Below are 25,564 nucleotides of genomic sequence, written 5' to 3' on the forward strand. Positions count from 1 at the left end.
TTCACAAACTGTGAGATCATGGCCTGAGCTGAAGTCGGATGCTTAACCGACTGAGCCACCCAGGAGCCCCTGATTTTTTAAATGTTATTTAACCTTAATTACTTAGAATTAAGATGCTACACATGGTAAGTAGCTCCCATATTGGACAGAGTGGGTTAGAGACAAAGATGAGATTGACATAGACCAAATATTGACATTCACGATACAGTGTGTGCGTGGGTGCACAGCTGTGGAGCGGGAACTAAGGGGCCGAAGGTATGAATTGTGACCAGGCCCTTCTTGGAAGAGACTCATGAAAGGTGGTCCTGCAGGATGGACAGCTTCTTGACAGCAAGAATGGGGGCCACTGAGGGGGAGCAAATTCCAGGCAGAGGAAGCATGTGTGCAAAGACTAGGTAGGGAGGTGAACTCAACATGTGAGTATGGATGGAGATCAGGCTGTAAGACAAGAATACAGCATCTTCTAAATGCAAAGGATGTGACTTTCGAATGTACAGCACCCTAAACAGACCACATCAAAGGGAGTTAATTTGGCAACATATCTTGCATGAAGCCCAGGACACTCAAACACAGAATGGGAAGGGAATGACTTGGAACAAAGAAATGCCATGGTGTGTGTGGACAAATCCTAACTGAATCTAACAGCATGCGGTAAATGCAGGTCTTGAACTCAGGTCTGGGTGACTTTCAATACAATGTCTTCCACTCTACCCCAAGGAGGGCACCGGCTCTGCGTGTGGGCACAGAAGTCGGAGGACTAACACGAGAAGCCAGAAGACTGCCAAGGGCAAATTTTGACAATTTGACGATTTGCCCCAGGCTGTGCCGGTTTCTGGAACCCAGTAGAGGATGGGATGACACGGACGGGCAGAGGATAATTGGTACTCCACAACTGTGTCTCAATCCAATTTTCCTGCAGACATCCAGACACTGCCTAAAACATTTCCTAGAAATCCATTAAGTATCGTGACTCTACCAAGTGGTACTTATTTAATAGCTAGTGGGGAGGGACTGAGATCTGCAATTGCTTTGGGGATTTCACTACCAGTCAGGAGACAAGTATCTCACCACATGGGAACTAAGGTTTGCAATTGCGCTGGCTGCTGGAGTAGGCACATTGATCTGTTAACCAAAGGGATACACGCAAAATATGCCGAAGTGTAACGTTCACTCAAGACAAATAAAGAGCCGTCAATAAGGCAAAAGTTTCTTATGACAAGAGAAAAATCATCTTGTGCAAACCAAAACTTTACCAGTTTTGGACATTGGTTAGAAACAAGGATTCTTGGGGCACCTGGGTGGCTTAGCCAGTTAAATGTCTGACTTTTGATTTAGGTTTGGGTCATGATTTCATGGATAGTGAGGTCAAGCCCTGCGTCGGGCTTTGCACTGTCGTTGCTTGGGATTCTCTCTCTTCTCTCTGCCCCTCCCCTGCTCATGCACATTCTCTGTCTCTGTCTCTGTCTCTCTCTCTCTCAAAACAAACAAACACACAAATAAATAAATAAACAAACATTAAAAAAAACAGGGGTGCCTGGGTGGCTCCGTTGGTTGAGCATCTGGCTTCGGCTTAGGTCACGATCTCACGGTTTGTGGGTTCGAGCCCCGCGTCGGGCTCTGCGCTGACAGCTCAGAGCCTAGAGCCTGCTTCGGATTCTGTGTCTCCTTCTCTCTCTGCCCCTCCCCGACTCGTGCGCTCTCTCTCTCTCTCAAAAATAAATAAATGTTAAAACAAATTAAAAAATTTAAAAACTTTAAAAAACAACAAAAAAGAAGCAAGGATTCTTATATAACCAACAAACAACTATGGCTTCTCAAAGCAGGTGGATTTTTAAGGTTGCATGTCTTAAAATATCTAGCTCAGTGAACAATAAAAAATATTGACAAATAAAATGGAAATAAAAATTTCATAATCTATGGACTGCCCATTAATGTTGGAAGGAAAAAAATAACAGAGATAGCTCCAAATAAATATTTGGATGTTGAGAAAAGAAAGACCGAAGAAGAGATATAAATCTCAAAAAACATCTTTGAAAACTGGGCATGCTGCTCCGAAAAGCCATCCCACAGAAGAGTTAAAATGTTGGAAAAACAGAAGCTTGATGACATTATCAATCTGTGGCTAGCTTAATTCATGATTTTAGTCATCTGGTATGAATACCGTAGTTTCCTAACTTAAAGGGAAATTTCAAAATCACTTTCAGGTCTCCTCTTGTGTAGGAGTTCAGGTTTGCAGAGTTTTATTCCGTGTAGAACCCAGGACAAGAAATCCAGGTGACAAGATTGTCATTTTCCACCTCCCTGATTTACAAAGCCCTAGGCCCTTTCTGTGCTCAGACACTTTGGATTAAGTCAGATGTGTTTTCAAACTACTTTGCCTCTTAATTTTTAAACCCTTGTTTATTTTAAATAAAATTTAATCCATATGTTTCTGATTCATTTACACTTAACTCATCAAAATGCTGTTTCATAAAAAGCTCTTTGATGTTCAAATTGCCTTTGGAGCTATTTTTAATAAGTTTTTTTTTTTTTTTTTTTTTTTTTTAAGCTTCCCTACTTAGAAACAGAAAGTTCCATTTCATTGCTATTTAACAACTAGGGGTCCAAATGGTCGGGTTCAGTTCATTATTTAAATGAAATAATGTATGTAAAATGCTTCATAAATTCTAAAGCAATCCATGCCTGTTAGTCATTACGGTTGCTATTGTGGTTATTACGACCACGCAGAGGACATAAGGTTTGAGGTTTCTCCTTCCTACAGTTGGCTGGACTAGATCATCTCGTAGCTCCCTCTTATTTATAACATTTTCTCATTCTATGAATTTCTCATTCTTAGCAACACGTACAATAAACACGTCAAATGACTGGCGAAGTAATAAGGAAGTGTGTCAGACGGAGAGCCACCCACACAAATTGGACCCCTTTTAGTTGAGGTTTTGCTTGGACCTACTGTGTGGAACATAATTTTCACTGGGGGTCAGGGTCTAGTTGGTGCATTATACGTATGAACTGATACTCTCTGACAGAAAAACAGTTCACCGAGAAGGAAGTTTTGTGAGCAGGCACCTGGGGGCAGGAGGGGAATAACTAATGAGAGGCAGGGTCTGTTCCCCAATCCCTTGAATGCACTGTAAGCCTTAAGGGGAGTTCCATGAAAAGCTGCAGTTGTTTTCAAGGGGGGCTCTGGAAATATGGGCACATCCAGTGTTGCTTAGGGTCACGTGGCAAAATGTGGAGCGGAGCATTCTCCCACTTCCGGGTGGAACCCAGCTCTGTCTTGGGCTCATGGGATTCTTCGACACTGATGATAGTGTCTCTGGGAACAGTGGGACAATGGTGGCTGAGATTCTACTGCCTGGTAGGAGATGGCAGAGAAGTTTTAGCAATACACGGCAGTTGCCTGTAACAGCACCATCCAGTTGAAGTTGGCTTAAGAGCAAACGGGTCCCTCCTGGGGTTTCTAGAAACACTCTGATGTCCGTGTGTGGCGGTGTCCCAGCGGGGTCTCTATGACGTCATTCTTAGCATCTGACGAGGCCCGGGGCCATTCGGCTTCCATGTGAAAAGAGCACAACGGCCATTTTGCTTCCCCGGTCTTGACAAATGCGTGGAATGTCTGGACCACTCTAACAAAAGTGAACAGGAAACCTTTGTCTCCTGGAAGTTGACCCCATCTTGTGTGTGAAGCATATACTTTCAGCTTTCGCATGCTCTCCCTATGGCTTGGTCGATTGCGCACCAGGCTGCCTTTAGGAATTTGGAACCAAACATGCAACTCTTTATCACACAATGGAGAGAACATTGCTCTGCCCTTTCACACATCAGTCTTTCCCGGTGAATGGCTTCCTAGCCTTCTGATTCTTGCCGTATGGAACAATTGGCCCCTTCAGTTAACTTGCCAGCAGTAATCAGTTATTTCTCCTAGCCATAAATTTTAACCATTCTTTTTTGAGGGGGAAGAAATTAAAGTAACAAAGGGAGGTGGCTATAAAGAACAGAACTGTCAAAACAGCAAATGCTTGAGTAATTTGTTGGGTCCTTGGTTTAGGGTTGACTGATGTTAGCACTGATTTTTGGTTTGGAGTATTTCTTGGGACACACAATCCTTATTTTAATCCACATCTCCAGCAAAGACTGTGACTGCAAGTGTGGAAAAGCTGGTAAGATAATTTTTTTTTTTTTTTTTTTTTTTTTTTAGGGGAGAACTCTGGTATCTGCTTGGCTATCTCCTTTTTCATGAAACAAACCAGATTTTTGACAACACCGACTGAACGCCGTCCATTACAGACATTGCCCGAGAAACCACCTGGCCCAGCTAAACTGTAATAACCGCTCTGAGCATCTAATTCCACCAGGTCTTGTTTGAAAAAGAGAAATTCCCCAAATGACTAATGCTTTTAGGTCCGGCGGCAGTTTTTCATTGTCCTCAAAGCACCTGGTGTAACCTACTTGCTTTCAATTCTTCTGAGAGCCTGCGGATTGGAAATGAAAAAAGAAAATAGGATCCCCTAAGTCCACAGGGCAAGGCAATCTGCTTTCATTAAAGAAATCTCCGAATGTTTCCGAACATGTGGCCCACTAAGCTCCCCCGTCAGGCTCAGATTTATGTATTTGCTCTGGAACCAAGATTTTTGTACACTAGGCACAATCCTTGGAGTATTTACAGCATAAGCTATTTTCCTCAAGCAAACAGCTGCACCCCCGGGCTCGGTAAACCCCTCTGTCCCCAGACACAGGAGCCAGAACCTTCTTGGGGAGCAGGTGTGCCTTAACTGGGAGGAGGCCTTCCTTGGGCCCGATTCCCTGAATGTCTGAACATTTCACCCCTTCCAGAGATGCAATCTGATGACTTCCGAGGGCCTATGAATGGCACTTTTTTCCCCCTTATTTCCCCCCTGATAAGAAAAACTTAAAAAAGGGTCCAGTTGTTATAGTCTAAAGGGAAGGGCTGGGTAGAGATAGGTGGAGATAAAGTTTGGGCTGTTACAAAGGAACTTTATTTTCTTTTTTCTCTTCCTCTTCCTCCACCTCCTCCTCCTCCCCCTCCTCCTCCGCCTCCTCCTCCTTCTCCTCTCCTCCTTCTTCTCCTTCTCTTCCTTCTTCTTCTTTTTAAAAAAAGATTTCCCTCCCTCTTTTCTGGCAGGGAGGGTGGAGGCCTCGACCAAGAGCAGGAATTTGAAAGGGAAACAAAAGGGAAAACATGAAGCCGCTGTCTGGAATCTCAGTGGTTCTTTTCACTTGGGAGAGTCTCCTAGCTGGCCTCCATAGGTGGAGGTGCAAAACCATCCACATTCCTTCAAACAAGGCTTTAAGAAACCACACAGAGGTGGAGTGAGGGGAGGGAGTGATTCATTTACTGACACATCCCATAAATATTTAGTAAGTACCCACTTGGTATTGGGGACTAAGGTTGCTGTCACCATGCAGTTGGATATCATGCCTGCAAGGGATCAAGCAAAGATGTCTCCTTCATTAGCTGACCCAAACCCTGGAAAATCTCCACCCTTCTGGAGAACAGACATGATGGGCAGCTGTGAAAGTAGAGATGCTGTGTGAGGATGGTTGCTATTATTCTATTATATTTAATAATCTTGGTTTGAATTACGGGGTCCAAATGTAACATGCTATCTGGGGGGAATCACACCTGAACAGCCAGGAGCGTGGAGATCTTTTTCTGGCTCTGTTAATAACTAGCTGTGTTACCTGATCATGTGCCAGTGCCTTTCCTTCTCCGGGCCTCAGTTTTTCCAAAGGCCCAATGAGGGGGAAAGGTTTTTGAACTGTCTTCCAGCTTGGTGATTCTACAACTCTTTAAAGGTTTAAAGCAGTTATCTAGACAAAATGTGATGGGTGGGCTCGGCAGGTGGTCTAATCTAGAAGAAAGAGAGGCAGAAAAGAGGGAGCCCTATGCACAGAGGTGAATGAGGCCCACTAATAACCAATCAAGATAACTGGGGGCAGTGGAACGTGGGAGAACCATCATGGGATGTGGAGTCAGGCTTCCTGGGTTTGAATTTTGGTTCTACCAAGATGTAGCCTGAGACCAGTTATCTACATTGTCCAAATCTCATCTCTGTAATGGGTTAATATTAGCACCTACCATATTGAATTGTTGTGGGGACACACAGTTCTCTGCATCGGGGATCCCCCCGTTGTGGTCTGGAGACCCAGGGGAATCTGTCAGGGGGTCTGTGAGGTCAAAATGGTTCTCATGATAATACGAAGATATTTGCCCTTTTCACTCATTAGTTTTCCAGAGGCTTCCGTACATGTGACATCATGACAGATGGAATGTAGAAGCAGTTATTAGAATCCAACTGTCTTCTCTTAAGCTAACCGTTAAAAAAAATGAGTAAAAAATATAGACTACTAGTACTCTTCCTTTTTTGTTTTTGAAAATACAGCTATTTCTTATAAAGTATGCATTTTTTTTTTGGTTAACATGCAGTGAGCTTAGTGTTGCTATTTTAAATACATTAATTACTTAATACATTCTTAGTCTGAATTTCTAATATGGCAAACAGCAGCAGCTCTAACTCATATACACAAAAGCTATTTGGAGTTGTTTACGAGCGTCGTTTTAAAAATAAAGAAAAAATACATTCTGCATTAGTTTCCAATTGCTGCGTAATTGCTGTAGCAAAACACCATGCACTTAGTGGCTTAGAACAAACATAGATTTATTACCTGAATGTGTGGGAGGTTAGAAGTCTCAAATAGGTCCCCAGGACTAGGTCCCTTCTGGAGGCTCCAGGGGGGAATCTGCTTCCTTGTCCTTTCCAGCTCCCAAGTCTGCCTACATCCATCCCCTGGCCTGTGGCAGCCTTTCTCCACCTTCAAAGCCAGCAGTGGAGTCTCTTCAAACCTTTCCCGGCTTTTGGGCTCATACTATCTGTTGTCTCTCTGATCTACTGCCTCCTTCTTCTAAGAACCCTTGCTAACTACTGGGATCACCTGAATAATCCAGCACATTCTACCCTCCCCCCCCCCCCCCCCCCCCCCCGTCAAAATCCTTAACTTAATCACACCTGCAAAGTCCCTTTTGTTGTATAACATCATTTATTCACAGGTTCTGGGAAGCAGGACAAGGCCATCTTGGGGACCATCATTTAGCCTACCACAAGTCCAGTTTTGAGTTATTTACAAATTGGATCCTTAACATACAAACAAAACGACATTGTTAAAATTTATAATGATAGTACCTATAAAGTTGAATGCAGATATATCTTTTGAACTCATTTTGTCAACAAATATTCTTCAAGATCTATATATAAGTCTTTGCCACTCTTTCAACTGCCAGCTTCAGAGTCCCCTCTTTTTGAAAAATTATTTTTTTTTTTTTTGAGAGAGAGAGAGAGAACAAGCAGGGGTGGGCAGAAAGAGAAGCAGACAGAGGATCTGAAGGAGGCTCTGTGCTGACAGCAGAGAGCCCTATGTGGGGCTTGAACTCATGAACCGTGACATCATGAGCTGAGCCGAAGTCGAGCGCTTAACTGACTGAGCCCCCCAGGCCCCCCAAGAGTCCCCTCCTTGATGACGTCTTCTTTATTGCCCTCAGGAAGCTTTCTTTTTCTCAACATCTATGCAGAGCCAGCCAGAGTAAGAACTCTGTAATTGTTAGCTGGCATTACTATAATTACTTCTCCATGTTTCTCTCCTCTGTTGGCCTCTAACCTACCATTTCTTAAAGCATGTGCCATAAAACACTTGTCCCATGAGATTGTACCACATAAAACAGCTTTATGGTCAAAACATTTCAGGAAACACTGTATATCTTATTTTTCTTCTTGGAGATTCATGGTGCACATCAACATATTAAAGGCTCTGAGAAGTCCTACAGTGTTGATGGGTGGAGATGAGGTTAATTTAACACAACATTTTTCAAGGAATCTCTTTCTCCTATAAAACTGATGCACATCCCCTCGCCAGAAACACTGCTCTACATTCTTTGGGGTAAGGACCAAATTGTGTCCTCCTTTGTATTTTCTGGGCGGGCCTGTTCCTGGGCTATTATTGTAAGTACTTGATAAATATATGTTGAGTGAACGCAAGGCCACGGGGAAATCAAAATTGATAAGACAAGATTTCTTCCGTCAAGTTGCTAAATATGAGCAAGACAGATGCATAATTATTTATATAGTAGTAGGTAAATGAAATATGGTCTAACCTAGGATTGTCAATCAGAAGGAGAAAATCAAATCCAAATGCTGAAGACCAACCTAAGAGTTAAACAGAACTGAAGCAGGTAATTCAAGTAGCCCTTTGAACTTTGTGGATTGCCCTTTCTCAAAAAGGAAACAAGAATATTAGATCTGTGTGGCACAGAGCAGAAGGGAAAGAAGTAGCTGTCTTCGGATAAAGGATGAAAATTATTATAGAAAAGATTAAGCTAGGAATAAAACGCCCAAGTCATGGCTCTATTGCATCCCGAATGATGGCTGGGAACCCAGTACTCACATCCAATTGTGCCTATGAATGTGCAGGCGGTCAGTTTGAGGGCAAGAGCCCGGAGCTCGTTGCCAAAGGTTGTGCGTGAGTTTTCCAATCCTAGCTGCCATCATTTATCAGAAACAAAGGTCCTTCTGACATGGACAGCAGTGATGGCTCCGCTCAGAATGGCAGCAAAGGCCAGGGCAATCTCTGGTTGAACCAGTCATCCCAACAGCTGCTCTGCCGCCATGCTGGGTTCCTCTGCTGGTTGACTCTGAGAGCTAATTCGACCAAGGTCACAAAGGGGCAGGAGCAGTCTTTTCTAAAAAACAAACAAAACTAGGTCATGCAAGGAGAGAAAGAAGTTGGTATGGCTCAGTGGAAAGGGGCGAATGGTTTTGGGGCCACCAGAACGATCTGGGTTTTAATCCTGATTCTGACACCCTTGGCCATGAGCAAGTTACTTAACCTCTATGAGCTTGTGTCTTCAGTTGATGAATTTGCATATAACTGCTGTGTTGGGTTGTTCCAAGTCCCAGAAATAGGTGTTATAATGTGCACAAAGTAGGCATGCAGTAAATAATAGAATAGGATTATATAATAAATAATGTTTACTAATATATAATAGTATTTATATTAATGTAATAAGATATACTATAGTAAAATATAATAAATTATAAATTTATAATAAGCCATAAATAAGTTATTAATAAATGATGGTGGGATAACATCTGTGAATTTCTAATCTTTGTTCCCTCCATCCCTCTTCCAAAATTTCTTTTTATCCCATAACCATGTTGCTCATTTGGGAAGTTGTACATTCTGGGTTCACCGTCTCAGGAAATAGAGGAAGTAGCAGAAAAGCAGATAAAAAGGAGACTCTTCTGGATTTTGCGTTAAAAAAAATTAGGCAATGCAGGAACAGAAAGGAAGACTCATGGCATACACTTGTGCTGACCAATATGGTAGCCACTAGCCATGTGTGGCTACTGACTGCCTGAAATGTGGTTGCTCTGGTGTTCTAAGTATACAACACAAACAGGGTTCCAAAGACTTAATACAAAAAGGAATGTCAAATACTTCATTACTTATTTAAAAAATTGATTATATGTTGAAATGATAGCATTTTATTGGGTCTAGTAAAATACCTGATTACAATCAATTTCACCAGTTTCCTTTTTTAAAAATAATGGAGGGGCGCCTGGGTGGCGCAGTCGGTTAAGCATCCGACTTCAGCCAGGTCACGATCTCGCGGTCCGTGAGTTCGAGCCCCGCGTCGGGCTCTGGGCTGATGGCTCAGAGCCTGGAGCCTGTTTCCGATTCTGTGTCTCCCTCTCTCTCTGCCCCTCCCCCGTTCATGCTCTGTCTCTCTCTGTCCCAAAAATAAATAAACGTTGAAAAAAAAAATAAATAAAAATAATGGAACTACTAGAAAGTGACATGTGGCTCACCATTTATGGCCCACATTCCATTTCTATTAGACAACATTGATCAAGACAATAAAGGAGAGAAAGGACTCATGATGTGGTCAATAGATTGGGGAGAAAAATCTATTCAGTCAGAGCAAGTCTGTTTGTTTGTTTTTTGTGGGATTTTTTTTTTTTTTTTTTTTTTTGCCCCTGGGATTAGAAAAGAATCCCTGGCCTGGGTAAGGAGGGTCAAAGGCTTGCCATGAGAGCTAAGATACAAGTTTACTCCTTTGTTCGGCATGACCTGTAAGTCTCTAGCCTAAGACTTGAAGAGGGGGTGTCGCTGTCCCCAGACAGGGTTTCGGGATCAAGGATCAAGGATTCCAAACTTTGCCAGGAAGAATTCTGATGTGGCAGCAGGATTCTAGACAAGAGATGACCATAGGTGGTCTCAGCTAACAGGGTCTTAGTGGCCTCATTAGGTTTACCCTACTCCAGGATAAGAATTCCCATGCACCCCAGTGTGTGTCCCCAGGCACAATAAAGCAACTGTTGGATCTGAAAAGGCTTCATGGTAGGAATGGGGCTAATGCAGCAGTGAGCTGACAGATGGTTAGCCTACTAGACTTGATGTGCTCAGCACAGATTCTTCTACTTGGCTGATCATCTGGACTCCTGGCTGCTAAAGGTGTTTATTGTGGACACCTCACACTTATACCCCTCTAAAGGGGATTGCCCTGCGCTGACTGGACCATTCCTCCCAGAGACGCCCAGACAGTCATGGAGGGCACACTTCCTTTCATAGCTTTGGCACAGTATGATTCTCAACCTTAGAGCTTAGCAGCAACCTTGGGAAAGGAAGACAGATCCTAAATTGGTGAGGAGTAAGTTTCTCCTATCTTTGCTGAGAAAGGAGTTGAAATAGTAATTAAGACAGAGTGTAGTAAAATTGAGTTTTATTCCTTGTATACTTGAATCATGAATCGAGATTCACTCTTTGTTGTCAGATTACTAAGGCACAGCAAGCTAATAAAAAGGTGGGACAAAGTGCATGTGAGAGAAAAAGTACATCTGGTGACAAATACATACAACTTTCTTATAAAGAAGAAAAAAAGAATTATATGGTATTAGTCCAGTATGAGCTATTTGTAATGCTGATGAGAAATATTTATATATTCCAGTGGTTACAGGATTCAATGTCCAGGTGGATGTTAAATGTCCTGTGACGAATCTGGAGTGATCGTAGCAACACCATAAATATCTCATTAACACAGTGCCACAACCCATAAAAAGAAAGCGCTTACTGACTTTATTCATGTGGTCACCATATTTTCTCAAGAATTGTACAAACATTTAGATTTGTTTAATTCAAGGGAAAAACAATTTGGTTTTATTGTATTAATCAATTTTTTTTTCAAGTAAGCCCTATGCCCGAAGTGGGGCTCAACCTCACAACCCTGGGATCAAGAGTCGTATGCTCTACTGACTGAGCCAGCCAGGAACCCCAAGGGGAAAAACAATCCGGACCAGAGGAAGGTGCCAGTAGCTCCTGGAACTTTGACTTCTTCATAGATATCATTTAATGCGACAGGTTTCTCTGCTTGTATTTGTTTGCCCGATTCATTAGACCAACTCCAGTTTACATGTTTAGCCCATCCAAATTTATAAAGGAGCAAATAAGAACTTAAAAACCCCAAATTCAGAAACAAAAAAAGGGTCAAACTCCCAAGGTTGTGGAAAAAGGACTCATTGTTCCGCCAAGTATTTGTCAGTGTCAAATGTGCTAGTTGACTCTTCCTTTTCTTTCGCCCGCTTTCAACAATTCCTCTGTGTTCCCTACGCTACTTTCCCCTTAATTTGATTTGGAACTCGCATGCAGTCTCCACTATGTTGTCCTTAACCATTTTCTGTGCAGTTTATCTTATTCTTTTGGGTCACTTATTCATGGAATTCAAGAAATGTTTCCAGAGTTCCTGTCATGTGCCAAGCGCTGTGCTGGGCACCAAGGGTCTGATGGTGACCAAAATAGGTCTTGCTCTCTGCCTTCTTGAAGCTCACAACAAGCAAACTGCCATCCACTGGGCTAAGAGACAACATCAGACCTACGTTTTGTCTTTGTTCTGGTTTTTAACATTTATTTATTTTTGAGAGAGAGAGGCAGAGCATGAGCAGGGGAGGGGCAGAGACAGAGGGAGACATGGAATCCGAAGCAGGCTCCAGGCTCCGAGCTGTCACCACAGACCCCGATGTGGGGCTCAAACTCACAAACCGTGAGACCATGACCTGAGCTGAAGTCGGACACTTAACTGACTGAGCCACCCAGGTGCTCCTCCAGACCTGCATTTTGAATCTGGTTTCTTTCCAGCAGCTTTTATTCCACCTAATATTTGTAGTTGGTCATAGAAGTAGTGATTAATGTCTATTAACCCAACAGGGCAGGGTACATGTGGCTTTAAAACATGCTAATTCTTTCCTCATCACAACAGCCCTGTTATTCCCATCTCATAGGAGGAAAACTGACTCCGAGTTCACACAGGAGACCACGACTGGTTCTAACTTCTGTTTTATTGTTCGCCCCCACCCCTGAAATTATTAAGTGGACCGTGTGTATGTGATAGCTCATTCCTTCTGGTTTTAGAACCCCTCTGTTCCGGTGGTGTTAACCTCCCTCCTTTATGTTGATGGCACACTGGAAGGGAAGTGATGAATCAATGCCTGTTGAAGAATCATGAGGGTACCTAATAAAGAGAGTTGGCGGTCACTGAAAATCTTTCAGACTAAAGGTATGCATCTCCAACAAAAGGATTTGCAGGTGCTGCAACAAAGGTTGATAGTTTTCCCATAGCTGAATTTGCCCCTTCTGCCTTAATAATGGAACACCCATTCTTTAGCTGAGACCATGACCACCCAAAAGAAAGATGACATTTCCCAGCCTCTCTTGCAGCTATGGTGACCAGGCCATTGAATTTTGGCCAATAGTATACAAAGGGACTGGTCTGTGCAGCTTCCAAGAAGTGTCCTTAATGGAAAGAAGTGTGATCTTTTATGCCAATTCCTATTGACTGAACACAGAGTTGAAGGCTGGGGCTCAAGCAGTCAGGTTGGCCCATGAGGTTAAAGTAGCGTATTGAGGCTAATGGAACAGGAAGCTGAAAGATTAGGGAGCACCCCAGCAGACCTGGGCAGCTTACCTTTGAACTTTGCTTATGTAAGAGAGAATAAAACTTCCATCAAGGTATCTATTTCCTTGGGTTTTATGTCACTAGCAACCTAATTTAATCTTATTAAGCAGCAACTGTGGCAGGCTAGCAGGGAAATGAACATACAGGCAGCGACTTTCCTGGTATCCTTGAGTCAGGTGGTTACAGAGACTCCCTCCTTAGGGGTTTGTTCATATACCGTACTTAAACCAGAATGCAACTTGGTAAGACAACAGTTTGTTAATGGTCAGAATGCATTCTGGTAACCATATTTCAGGGGACAAAACCCCTGTTCCTGGAAGATCCTGGGGGAGTCACCCACCCCTGAGTCAGGTCTTTGTACAGCCGTCCCTTGGGAAGCCTGTTTGTGACAGGAGCCATCACTTCTATCACCTCAGCCCCGGGGAGTCACAAACTGCCCTGACTGCCTCGCACTCAAGATGACTTTGTGAAAAGAAGCCCAGAGGACAGAGAACACAGAACAACAGGATCAAATGTACGACTTGGAAATAGTGGTACAGACTGGATTGGAGAGGGAGGGATGTCACATCGGGAACAAGGAGAAAAATGGGGGGGGGGCGGATACTGAAATCATCCAGAGGAGAAGTGACAAGAGGTGGAGCTAAGGCACTGCCCCTAAGAATGTAAAGGAAGCAACAGTTTAATTATAATTGCTGTGGGCATGGATTTCATATGAGTATTCACGGAAGCAAAAGAGGGGAATATTACCAATGAAGTCCTGCTTAAAAGTGGGCAGAAGAGTGAGAGCCAGCAATGTAAATGGGGAAAATATAACCACCAAGATAGGGAGAAGACCAAGAGAGACAGGCATCACCAAACAGTGCGTGTGTGTGTGTGTGTGTGTGTGTGTGTGTGTGTGTGGGTGTGTGTGTTTTCTAATGTTTATTTATTTGTGAGAGAGTACAGGTTGGGGAGGGGCACAGAGAGTGGAACAGAGGATCCAAAGCAGGCTCTGCACTGACAGCAGCGAGCCCAGTATGGGGATCAAATTCATGAACCGAAAGATCATGACCTGGGCTGAAGTTGGACGCTCAAACGACCGAGCCACCCAGGTGCCCCGAGAGAGTGTGGTTTTTTTAATTAATTAATTAATTAATTTATTTATTTATTTTTATTTTTTCAACGTTTATTTATTTTTGGGACAGAGAGAGACAGAGCATGAACGGGGGAGGGGCAGAGAGAGAGGGGGAGACACAGAATTGGAAACAGGCTCCAGGCTCTGAGCCATCAGCCCAGAGCCCGACGCGGGGCTCGAACTCACGGACCGCGAGATCGTGACCTGGCCGAAGTCGGACGCTTAACCGACTGCACCACCCAGGCGCCCCCCGAGAGTGTGTTTTTTTTTTTTTTTTAATTTTTTTTTTAACGTTTATTTATTTTTGAGACAGAGAGAGACAGAGCATGAACGGGGGAGGATCAGAGAGAGGGAGACACAGAATCTGAAACAGGCTCCAGGCTCTGAGCTGTCAGCACAGAGCCCGACGCGGGGCTCGAACTCACGGACCGTGAGATCATGACCTGAGCCGAAGTCGGCCGCTTAACCGACTGAGCCACCCAGGCGCCCCGCGAGAGTGTGTTTTTAAAGAGACGGTGGTAAACAGAGTAAAGAGGACTAAAGAGAGGAAGCAGGATAAGGGGGGAAATGTATCCCTTGGCCTCGGCAACATGGTGTGGCCACTGGGAACTGTATCCTAGGCAGATCTGGTAGACTGATGGACGTGGAAGACAGATTGCCGTTGACTGAGGAGCTAAGCTTCTCCTCCATCCTCCAGTAATGGAAGACATGGGGTGAAGTGCTGTTTCTAAATGGTTTCTAAATACAGAAACTGTTGGAACACAGACATCAGATGAAGGTAATTCTTACAAGAAGCTTGATTTGATAACATGGAACATTCCAAGTCATACCTATGGTATCTTTGGCACACTGGCAACGGTACGAACACAAAAGCCTCAGCATCGTGACTGCCCTCGACTGTTTTGCACATCTTGACTACTGCCCAGTTGGTCCAAAATCAACGAAGAAATTATGCACATGGGTGTGATAACAATATACCAAATGTTTGTGGCCCACACCAAGAGAGAGTAATGAAAAGTTCTGCTAATTAGGTCCTGTTTATATTTCCATTATCATGGCTAATTACCTGTTTTATTTAATGATATGCCTTATTAAGTATCACTAGGGCACTTGTTTCTTAGCATATTTTAAACATCCGACAATGCTTTCTCTATCTGTTGGGTGTCCTTACCAGCCAAGGTTTTGCTTGTATTAGGAAGCAACAGGTAAATGGGACATGGCGTGCCAATTATCGAAGGTACTCCCTCCCTTTGTTCTTTCGCGGCGAGCTATGGCCATAGGCTGGTCAGAGTTTAGCATCAGAAGCAAAGAAAAAATTAGAAATGTTATTTAGGCTAACAGTTTTCACCCCAGGAGTGGGGAGAAGATCTCTTGACGGAATGTGGGAAATTTATTCCAGTTACAAGAGAAAACTGAAAGTCACCATCTAATGCATTTCCGTAAAACTGCTACAACTTTGTTCCTTAAAACTGTTCACACGTGGCAACTATGACAACAGAATGCCTATAGAATTGTGTTTCTCAGGAAAAAAAAAAAAGTAGACATTTGGCTTCTATCATGGTAAGTTCCAGGTGTTTGAAACAATGATGGGTGGTCTGTAAGATAATGGAGGCAATATCTGCATTTTATGAATGGGAGAGAATGAAGCTCATAGGGGACAAGGGACTGTCACGGAATTGCCAAGTGTGGAAATGGCAAAGTTAGAACTAGAATTCTCATCTCTTGCTTCTTCCTACTGGCGTCCACCCCACATAGTTCATGCTGGAAAGGTAGGTGATGGTTCCTTTTAAAAAACATTTTTTTTAAACATTTATTTATTTTTGAGAGACAGAGAGAGACAGAGCTTGAGTGGGGGAGGGACAGACAGAGAGGGAGACACAGAATCTGAAGCAGGCTCCAGGCTATCCAGGCTATCAGCACAGACAGAGCCCGATACGGGGCTCGAACTCACAGACTGTGAAATCATGACCTGAGCTGAAGTCAGATGCTTAACTGACTGAGCCACCCAGGCACTTCAGTGATGGTTACCTTTATGTGTGAAACTCAGGGGGCTAAGGGATGCCCAGAGAGCTGGTCCAACATTACTCCTGGATGTGTCTGTGTGGGTGTCTCAGGAAGAGATCAGCATTTAAATCCGTAGATGGAGTAAAGAAGATTGCCCTCACCAATGTGGGTGAGCAATATCAAATCCGCTGAGGGCCTGAACTGAACAAAAAATCAGGAGGGTGGATTTGCTCTCTTTTTATGGGAGCTGGGACATTAATCTGCTGCCCTTCGACAGAGGCGTTCCTAGTTCTCAGGTCTTGGGACTGAGACAGGAACTTCTACCATTAGTGTCTCTGGTTCTTGAACCTTTGAATTCGACTGAATTACTCCTCTGGCTTTCCTGGGTCTCCAGCTTGTAGACGGTAGATTGTGGAAGTTCTCAGCTTCCATAATTGTGTGAACCAACCCCTAAAATAAGTCTCCTCTATATATGTGTCTATATAATCTTATTTGTTCTATTTCTCTGGAGAACCCTGACCAATACAGCAGCTCAGCTCTGGGGTCACACAGACCTCACTCTGAAGGATTCACCCTCTGTCTCATTTGCCTCATCAGGAGAATGGAATCACAGAAGTCACTACTGTGTGATTGTGTTGATGGTGAAACGACAAAAATACATAGGATGTTCCCACCCAGGACTTGGCACATGGTGATTATCCAGAAAGCATCAGCTACCTTAGTACTAACACAGACCTAGCTGGCTGGGGCTTTGCTGGGCATATCCCAATCTTAGGAGTGTAAGTCTAGAATCCCTATAAATATACTGAAATGCGGTCAGCGTTCACCAGATTCTAATCTGTCTGGTCTTCAGACACTTGGCTGGTGGTCAGTTTCAACTTAGACCCATCTATCCCATATTCAAACACCAAAGGTATGTGAGAAAAAACATACGTACGTTGTTTTCTACCTATGTGTATCTAAGTGAATTGATCAGCGGACAAACACTATACGGGATCTTGTGACTTAATCGAGGCCACACCTCTGAAGCTGAGCAGAGAAATGAACAATACTGCATTGGGCTTCTGTCCCGTTACCTGAATGCTTTGGGCAAATTACTCAGCCTCTGTGTGCCTCTGTTTACTCATCTACAAAATGGGAATAAAAGAGGACCTACCTCTTAGGTTGTGAGGATAAAATGAGAGGTTGCAAGGGCACCTGGGAAGTCCAGCTGGTTGAGTGCCCGACTCTTGATTTCGGCTCAGGTCATGATCTCACGGTTCGTGGGTTCGAGCCCTGTGTCAGCTCTGTGCTGACATCACGGAGTTTGCTTGGGAGTCTCTCTCTCCCTCTCTCTGCCCCTCCTCCCTTGTTCTCTCCCTCTCTCTCAAAATAAAAATAAAAAAAAAAAAAATAGACACACAAAGTGCTTAGCCAGAGAGAGTTCATCGTAAGTCCTCAACTATTGGGCCACTGGCATTATTTCTATCTCCCCTGTTGTCCCCATCATCTCATTGTGGAGCTTGGTTCAAACGGGAAACAGGATATACAAACACCACCTGTAATTTAAAGAGCTGTGAATGTGTATTAACAGCATCAGGCAGGCTGAAAGAGGCCCAGCCTTGATCCTCTGCTGCAGCCTATCCCTCTTGCGGCCAAGCAGGTGGGGTGAAACGGGGAGGAGAAACCCTGCATCCAGGATTTCCTGGGCCACTGAGTTCATAGGCTGAGATCACTCACATAAGAGAAGCCTCACGGGACTAGAGCATGACCTGGTCTCTCCTCGCCGTAATTTCCCACCGTCTCTGCTCTCAACCTTTCCTTGACTGTTGATAAGAGCTTTCCTTGCTGTCTGATGGTGTATAAAGATCTCCATTCCGGTTCTGGGTGCCTGTGCTAAAGATGTTGAGGATGACGGGAAGTCATATGCGTGAAGCACCAGTCCAACCTGTATCGTGCACACGGATCACAAGGTGAACTTGGGGGGTACGAGCCCCCAATCTCTGGACTCAGCCAGTTCAGCATAGTAATCTGCTCCTTTCTAAGCACCAGTCCAGATGGTCCAACGTAGGGTCATCCCTGAACCGCACAGTGAGAAAAATGGTTCTAACGCATGCTCACATCAATACTCTCTTGCTTTGAAACTTGTTGCTTAAGTAAGAAAATATTGGCTCTGGCACGCAGGGACTGCTCGTGCTCCATCCATGTTAGGGCACCACCCGTCCTCCACCGCCAAGTCATTTCCTGAGATAGGCTTTAATATCAAGAAGCACTTTTAAAGTCCACTTGAAAAAATCACATTAACTTTTTAGCCAAAGGAAGAAACAGAATCAAGCACAGCATTGGAGAAAAAGGATTCAATTAAAACAATTTTTTTTTTCTCAACGTTTTTATTTATTTTTTTGGGACAGAGAGAGACAGAGCATGAACGGGGGAGGGGCAGAGAGAGAGGGAGACACAGAATCGGAAACAGGCTCCAGGCTCTGAGCCATCAGCCCAGAGCCCGACGCGGGGCTCGAACTCACGGACCGCGAGGTCATGACCTGAGTTGAAGTCGGACGCTTAACCGACTGCGCCACCCAGGCGCCCCTCAATTTTTTTTTTTTTTAAATCACGATCTTAAGATGCCAAACTTACTCATTTGGTTAATGGAAGAAAAGAGGGTATTTATTCAAAACCCACTGGCCAATTGACGAGGACTTGGATTTAGAATGGATTTCTGCCATGTGGACCAAACTCCCGAATGGTGTAACAGAGAGAGCACAGATATTTCTATCGGAAGACTTGTATCTGAATCCTGGTTCTATCAATCCAGTCATGTGACCTTAACCTCTTGGCTTCCCAAGGGGAATAAGGGTGTGGTAAACATTAGTGATAATGTGTATCACTTGCTTAGCCCAGCTATTTGTAGTATTCATGATCATTGCTATTGTCATTTATCTTCTCTTCCCTTTGTTCAGTAAGGTGGGAAACATAATGATACTATTTTATAATTCTGCTATGAGGATTATTAAACTAGATTATTACTAGGCTACACCTTTAGTGCTTATGATGCGCCAGGTACTATTCTAAGCACTTTACATACAGCAACTCACTTAATACTCACAACAACCCTATGAAGTTCTCCCCATTTTACAGATGAGGAAACTGAGGCTCAGAGCTATTGAGTTCATTACTCAAGATCACACAGCCAAAAGGCGTAAAGCTAGACCGTTATATGTGAAGAGGTCCATTCAGTACCCGGCTTATGGCAGAGTCTCAATAAAAAACAATATTCATGGTGTTGTGTGGAGACAGTACCTTTCCTAAGGGGCTGCCTTAGGAATATGAGAATCATGGCTGGGTAGAAAGTCCACATTGGTCAGCAAGTTAGTACCGATGGAAGTTCATTCTTTGATGGATGATGGGTTTGGTGTTGCCCTCACTAACAAAAAGAGATACCTCTAAGCTATGAGCTGCAAACAAGGATGCACATGTATTTAAAAAGGGATTGGGTCAAATTCATCCCATGTGGTCCCCAAATTAATAATACCTGTCTACAAAGAAACTCCTACACTGAAACTGTTATACTGAAATTTCCCTGTTTAGTCCTGAGAATATGACCATGTTGCAAAGGAGCAGTTCTTTAGATGGGCTGGGAAAAAAAAAAAATCCTCTCTTGTAAGTTGTATTTTGATGGGCCAGCATTAGACACAATAAAGGCAGTGATATTTAAGTTGATCAGGGACAGATGTTTAACATATTTTACGTAAGAACTGTAGACACGGTTAACTGCCAAAACAGACTGTTTCCTGAAACATTGGACAGATGGAACCAGGAAGATGTACTCCTGAGGAGTCTGAACTCCTCAAAGTGACCCTAACGTGAAAAAAAAAAAATTAAGTTTTGATCAAAGTACTTCCGTTATTTCGATTCTTTTGTTTCTGTACTTTGTTCACTTTTTCATGGCTACAAAGGTATGTGGGATGTAAAATTTCTCTTTCTCCCTCTGTGTGTGTGCGCGTGTGTGCGTGCATGTGTGTGTGTGTGTGTTACACATGTGTGAGTATCCCTGGTTTCCAAAGCGTACTTTGTTTTCTTTTCTTTCTATCATTCACTGTGGGAAAACCCAATGTGCAGTACACATTGTTGGCTCTCTCCCCAGCATCTGCTCTCCTATACTCTTGCCAACAGCCCCTGATTTCCATTCGGGGATCTGGGGTCCCAGGGATGTTGACTCCATACCTTGTCACTGCCTGCCTTGTTCCTCCTTAAATATGGCAGGCAGGGTCCCACTCCCGTGCCTTCTCTACCTCTCTGATCTGGTGGAGAACATCTCAGTGAACAAGACAAGCGAAGACCTTGACTGAGTTTAATAGTCTTCCCCCCAATTTCTCTTTTTTGCTCAAAGAAGAAAATTGGCCAGTAAAATCAGATGAATGTTAAGCATTCACCGTTCAATGTTGCACGAGGAGTTTGTACCAACATTCTGCCCTGGTAAGAATTTAAGAGGATGTGTAGGAAGTCCTTCTTGTGTGCATAAAGAACAATGTGCCATTCAGTTGTGGAGAGAAGGCTTTGTTGAAAACAACTGAAAGAGTTATTTTCTGGGTGGGGTTTCGATCTTGCTGCATTTACATAGCACTGGCTAGCCTGCTGATACTTAATGAAACTTAAAAATAAAAACATCTGGAAAGTGTGCCAACCGATGCCGGCCTCACCGGTTCAGCTTTCTGGCTTGCCTCAAGTCATTTTAATAAAGTATGTTAACTCTACCAGGGTCTTGAAGGAATTCTCGTTCTATAATCTGGCCCTCTCTACTGCTACAAGACTTTTGGAAATCGGCCCGTGAATTTAATGAAATACTTAAAATAATACTCTAGGAGACTTAAATCTTGATAATTATGCAAGGAGTTGTACTTCAGGTATATTATATGATCCTAAAATGGCACATTGTGCCTAGAATTCTGATCGTTGCACCTTAAAGGAGCTGCGGTTACCAGGATCAAATTTAAATAGAGTCTTCAATTCGCAGATGACCCAAAATGAAATTCATGCAACCAACAGTAGGGAGACACGGCGCTACCACTCTCTTGAGTTTGCCTTCTAATGACTCTGTTTAATTTCCTGTTTTAAAGAAAAAACTTGAATGGAATTTCTTCTTAAGGGATGGTTTGGTTTAAATCTGATCCTCCCAAATGCGAAATCCCTCCTAAATCCCTCCTTTGAGGATTTGGACTCCAGACTCACCTGAAGGTATCATTTCAGTTCTTGGACGAGAGACACCCTCTTCATCATTCCAGAGCAATCCGAGAAAGTCCTCTGCCACAAACGGCACCAGCAAATGTACAAAGCTCACTTTGTTCTGTGGGAAATAAAATGGACTTTTAACAGCGCATCCTCGGACAGAACGAGGAAGAGCCTTCACCTGGGCACCACCGCAAGTCAGAATCATTGCTGTTCACAACAACAGCCGTGACTGCCACTCACGCACGCGGTGTTCACTGTCTCTCTGTCTTGTTTCATTCAAGTATCACAATATCTGCGTTTTGCTGGCAACTCCAATCTGGACTTTTTGCTATTAAACTTGGCTAGGAACATGAGTAGTTAGACCAGAGAGCCTAAGAGCAAGGCCTCCATACTTCTCTGGCCACGGGCAGTTAGTGGAGCAAAAGTCCTCTCAGTCCGCCCATCCACGCTCGCCCACTTCCCAGGGGAAAGAAAGTTCACTGATAATATGAAGGGTCAGTGTCGAAGAAAATTATGCTGGAATTATGCATACACTGGCTTTAGCAATTGCCAGGAGGACGACCCGTTTTGAACCACGTCACGAAAGGTACGTGCAAGGTGAACGCGTGGGAAGTCATACGCTGGACATACTGCTCACACAAATAGGAATTTCTACACATTGTCAAGTTCGGCAAACAAGTCCACAAACTCAGTCACTGGGAGCTTTAACCAAGAGCAATTTAAGATTAAAAAAGACACACCATGAGGAGAATTTGAAAATTACCGTCAAGTAATGTAACACACCACAATGTATTCTAACCCGCAAAGCTCAGGGATTCCAGTGCTCACCTGGGGGCTATACACACAGTAAGGGCTTCGGAGTTCTCTGAAACCTTCAGCAGAAAGATTTCTTTTTTTTTTTTTTTTAATTTTTTTAACGTTTATTTTTTTTTTTAACTTTTTAAATTTATTTTTGAGATAGAGAGAGACAGAGCATGAACGGGGGAGGGTCAGAGAGAGAGGGAGACACAGAATCGGAAGCAGGCTCCAGGCTCTGAGCCATCAGCCCAGAGCCCGACGCGGGGCTCGAACTCACGGACCGTGAGATCGTGACCTGGCTGAAGTCGGACGCTTAACCGACTGCGCCACCCAGGCGCCCCCAGCAGAAAGATTTCTAAGTAAAACTCAGAAATGAAAGCCAGAGTCATCTTCTAGTTCTAATGAATGAATATCAGGTTTTTGAAAACTCTGAATAATTCACTTTTTGGGTTACTAGGAAGTAGCCCTTAATTATGCATGAACATAAAAGTCCATGGAATCGGGGCGCCTGGGTGGCGCAGTCGGTTAAGCGTCCGACTTCAGCCAGGTCACGATCTCGCGGTCCGGGAGTTTGAGCCCCGCGTCAGGCTCTGGGCTGATGGCTCAGAGCCTGGAGCCTGTTTCCGATTCTGTGTCTCCCTCTCTCTCTGCCCCTCCCCCGTTCATGCTCTGTCTCTCTCTGTCCCAAAAATAAATAAATGTTGAAAAAAAAAAAAAAAAAGTCCATGGAATCACTCAGAAGCCCCCAAAGAAATAACATACATTTAAAACATTTTGGCTTTGGGGGATAATTTTAGCTTTCCATTCAGTCGTAAGAAATTATACAGAGAGATCCAGTGTGCCCTTTACCTGGTTTACCGCAATGGTAGTATCTTGTAAGCTACAGTCAATATCACAACCACAACACGGACACCAGTGTGATCTAGATACAGAACATTTCCATCAACAGGAGAATCTCTCACGTTTTCTTTCTAGAGACAGACTCCACTCATTGCCCCTGGTCACCCTCTTTTGAAACCCAGGCAACCATAACCTGGTATCCATTTCTATAATTTTTTCATTTCGAGAATGTTGTATCAATGGGATGATTCAGTATGTAACCTTTTGGGAAGCTGCCACCTTGCTTTCCAGAACGATGGTACCATTTTGTTTTCTCTCCAGAAGTGCAAGAGTGATCCGGTTTGTTTACATCATCTCCAACATTTGGTGTGGTCTCTATTTTTTATTTTAGCCATTCTGATAGGTGTGGAGTGATATCTTATTGAGGTTTCAATTTGCATTTCCCTAATGGCTGATGATGTTGAATCTGTTATGTGTTTACTTGCCATCAGTATATCCTCTTCAGGGAAATATCTTTTTATGGCTTTTGCTCATTTTCTAGTTGCCCTATCTTTTCTTACAGGTGAGCTTGAGAATTCTTTTGTAGTCTAGATACTAGTCCTTTGTTGGATACGTGTTTTTCTCAGTCTATGCTTATCTTTTCATCCCCTTGCAAGATATTTTGCTGAGCACAAGTTTTTAATTTGGACGAAATCCAACTTATAATTTTTCTTCTTTTACGGAACATACTTTTTGATGTCAAGTCTAAGGATGCTTTGTCTATTTCCAGATCCCAAATATGTTCTACTATGTTTTTTTTAATTGTTTTATGTTTCTACATTTAATTCTGTGGTCCATCTTGCACTTGTTTTTGTATAAGGTGTGAGGTTTATTTGGAAGTTCAGGGTTTTTGCTTATGAATGTCCACTTTCTTCAGCACCATTTGTTGAAAAGCCTCTCTTTTCTCCATTGAATTATTATTCTCTTTTAAATGGTTATTTATTTTGTGTGTGAGAGAAAGAGCTTGAACAGGGTAGGGGTGGAGAGAGAGCCACACAAAGAGTATCCCAAGCAGGCTCGGTACTGCCAGCATGAAGCCCGATGTGGGTCTTGAAACCCAGGAACCATGAGATCGTGACCTGAACCAAAACCAAGAGTTGTAAGCTTAACCAATTGAGCTACCCAGATCCCCTCCATTGAATTATTTGTAGACCTTTGTCAAAATCAGAGGGGTGTATTTGTATGGATCTATTTCTGGGTTCTATGTTTGGTGCCACTGATCTATGTGTCTATCCCTCTGCCAATAGCACACAGTCTTGATTACTGTAGATATATAACATGTTCTGAAAATGAGTAGACTGATTGCTCCCACCTCTTCTTTTTCAAAATTATTTTGGACACTTTTAGTTCCTGTACCTTTCCATATAAATTTTAGAATAACCTTGCCTATACCTACAAACAATGTTCTGAGATTTTTATAGAAATTGCATGAAACCTGTATAAAATTGGTGGAAGGGGAGCTCCTGGGTGGCTCAATCAGTTGAGCGTCCGACTTTGGCTCAGGTCATGATCTCACGGTTCTTGGGTTCGAGCCCCACTTTGGGCTCTGTGCTGACAACTTGGAGCCTGGAGCCTGCTTCAGATTCTGTGTCTTCATCTCTCTGCCCCTCCCCTGCTCATGCTCTGTCTCTCAAAAATAAATAAAAATGTTAAAAAAATAAAAAAAAAATAAAATTGGGGAAAGAAATAACAACTTGACTGTTGAGTCTTCCGATCCAGAACACACTACGTCTTTCCATTGATTCAGATCTTCTTTGATTTCCTTCACCAGCATTGTGTGCTTATCAGCATAGGCTTTCTGTACATATTTTATACAATATTTCTATTTTTTTGAGGGATTTTAATGGCATCATATCTTATTTTTTAAAAATGTTTATTTATTATTTTGAGAGAGAGAGAGAGAGAAAGAGAGAGAACGTGAGCAGAGGAGGGGTAGAGACAGAGAGGGAGAGAGAGAATCCCAAGCAGGCTCCACACTGTCAGCGCAGAGCGTGATGCAGGACTTGAACTCATGAACCATGAGCTCATGACCAGAGGCGAAATCAAGAGTCAGCCACCCAGGCGCTCTGGCATTATATTTTAAAATTCAGTGTCTGTGTGTCATTGTTACTACATCAAAATAGAATTAATTTTTATATGTTTATTTTGTACGCTGTGACCTTGCTGAACTCACTTATTAGTTCTAGAAGTTTTTTCGTAGATTCCTTGAGATTTTCTGTGAGACAATCATGTCACCTGTAAAGAGAAACAGTTGTACCTCCTCTTTCTGATTTGCATTCCTTTTCTTTCATTACTGCACTGGCTGGAACTTACAGCACTATGTTAACTAAGAGTGGGAAGAATGAGAATCCTTCCCTTGTTCCTGCTCCTAGGGACAAAGTACTCAGTCTTTTGCTATTAAATATAATGCCAGCTGTAGGTTTTTTGTACATGTTCTTTGCTGAGTTGAAGAAGTTTCATTTCTATTTCTCTGAGAGTTTTTCTCATGGTAGGTATTGAATTTTGTCAATGTCTTTTCTGCATCAATTGATGTGATCCTG

At 43.2% G+C, this 25,564-nt stretch overlaps 1 long non-coding RNA gene across 1 annotated transcript in view; it reads right to left on the reverse strand.

The window, feature by feature from the left end:
- Positions 1 to 21,455, reverse strand: part of LOC123605835 — a 108,468-nt gene extending 87,013 nt beyond the window's left edge. The window contains exon 1 of the long non-coding RNA XR_006715923.1: positions 21,348 to 21,455. This is a non-coding gene — a long non-coding RNA (uncharacterized LOC123605835). The remainder of the gene's footprint in view (positions 1 to 21,347) is intronic.
- Positions 21,456 to 25,564: the final 4,109 nt, after the last annotated feature.

Source organism: Leopardus geoffroyi, chromosome A2 (assembly GCF_018350155.1).
Source record: "Leopardus geoffroyi isolate Oge1 chromosome A2, O.geoffroyi_Oge1_pat1.0, whole genome shotgun sequence".
NCBI classification, from domain to species: Eukaryota; Metazoa; Chordata; class Mammalia; order Carnivora; family Felidae; genus Leopardus; species Leopardus geoffroyi.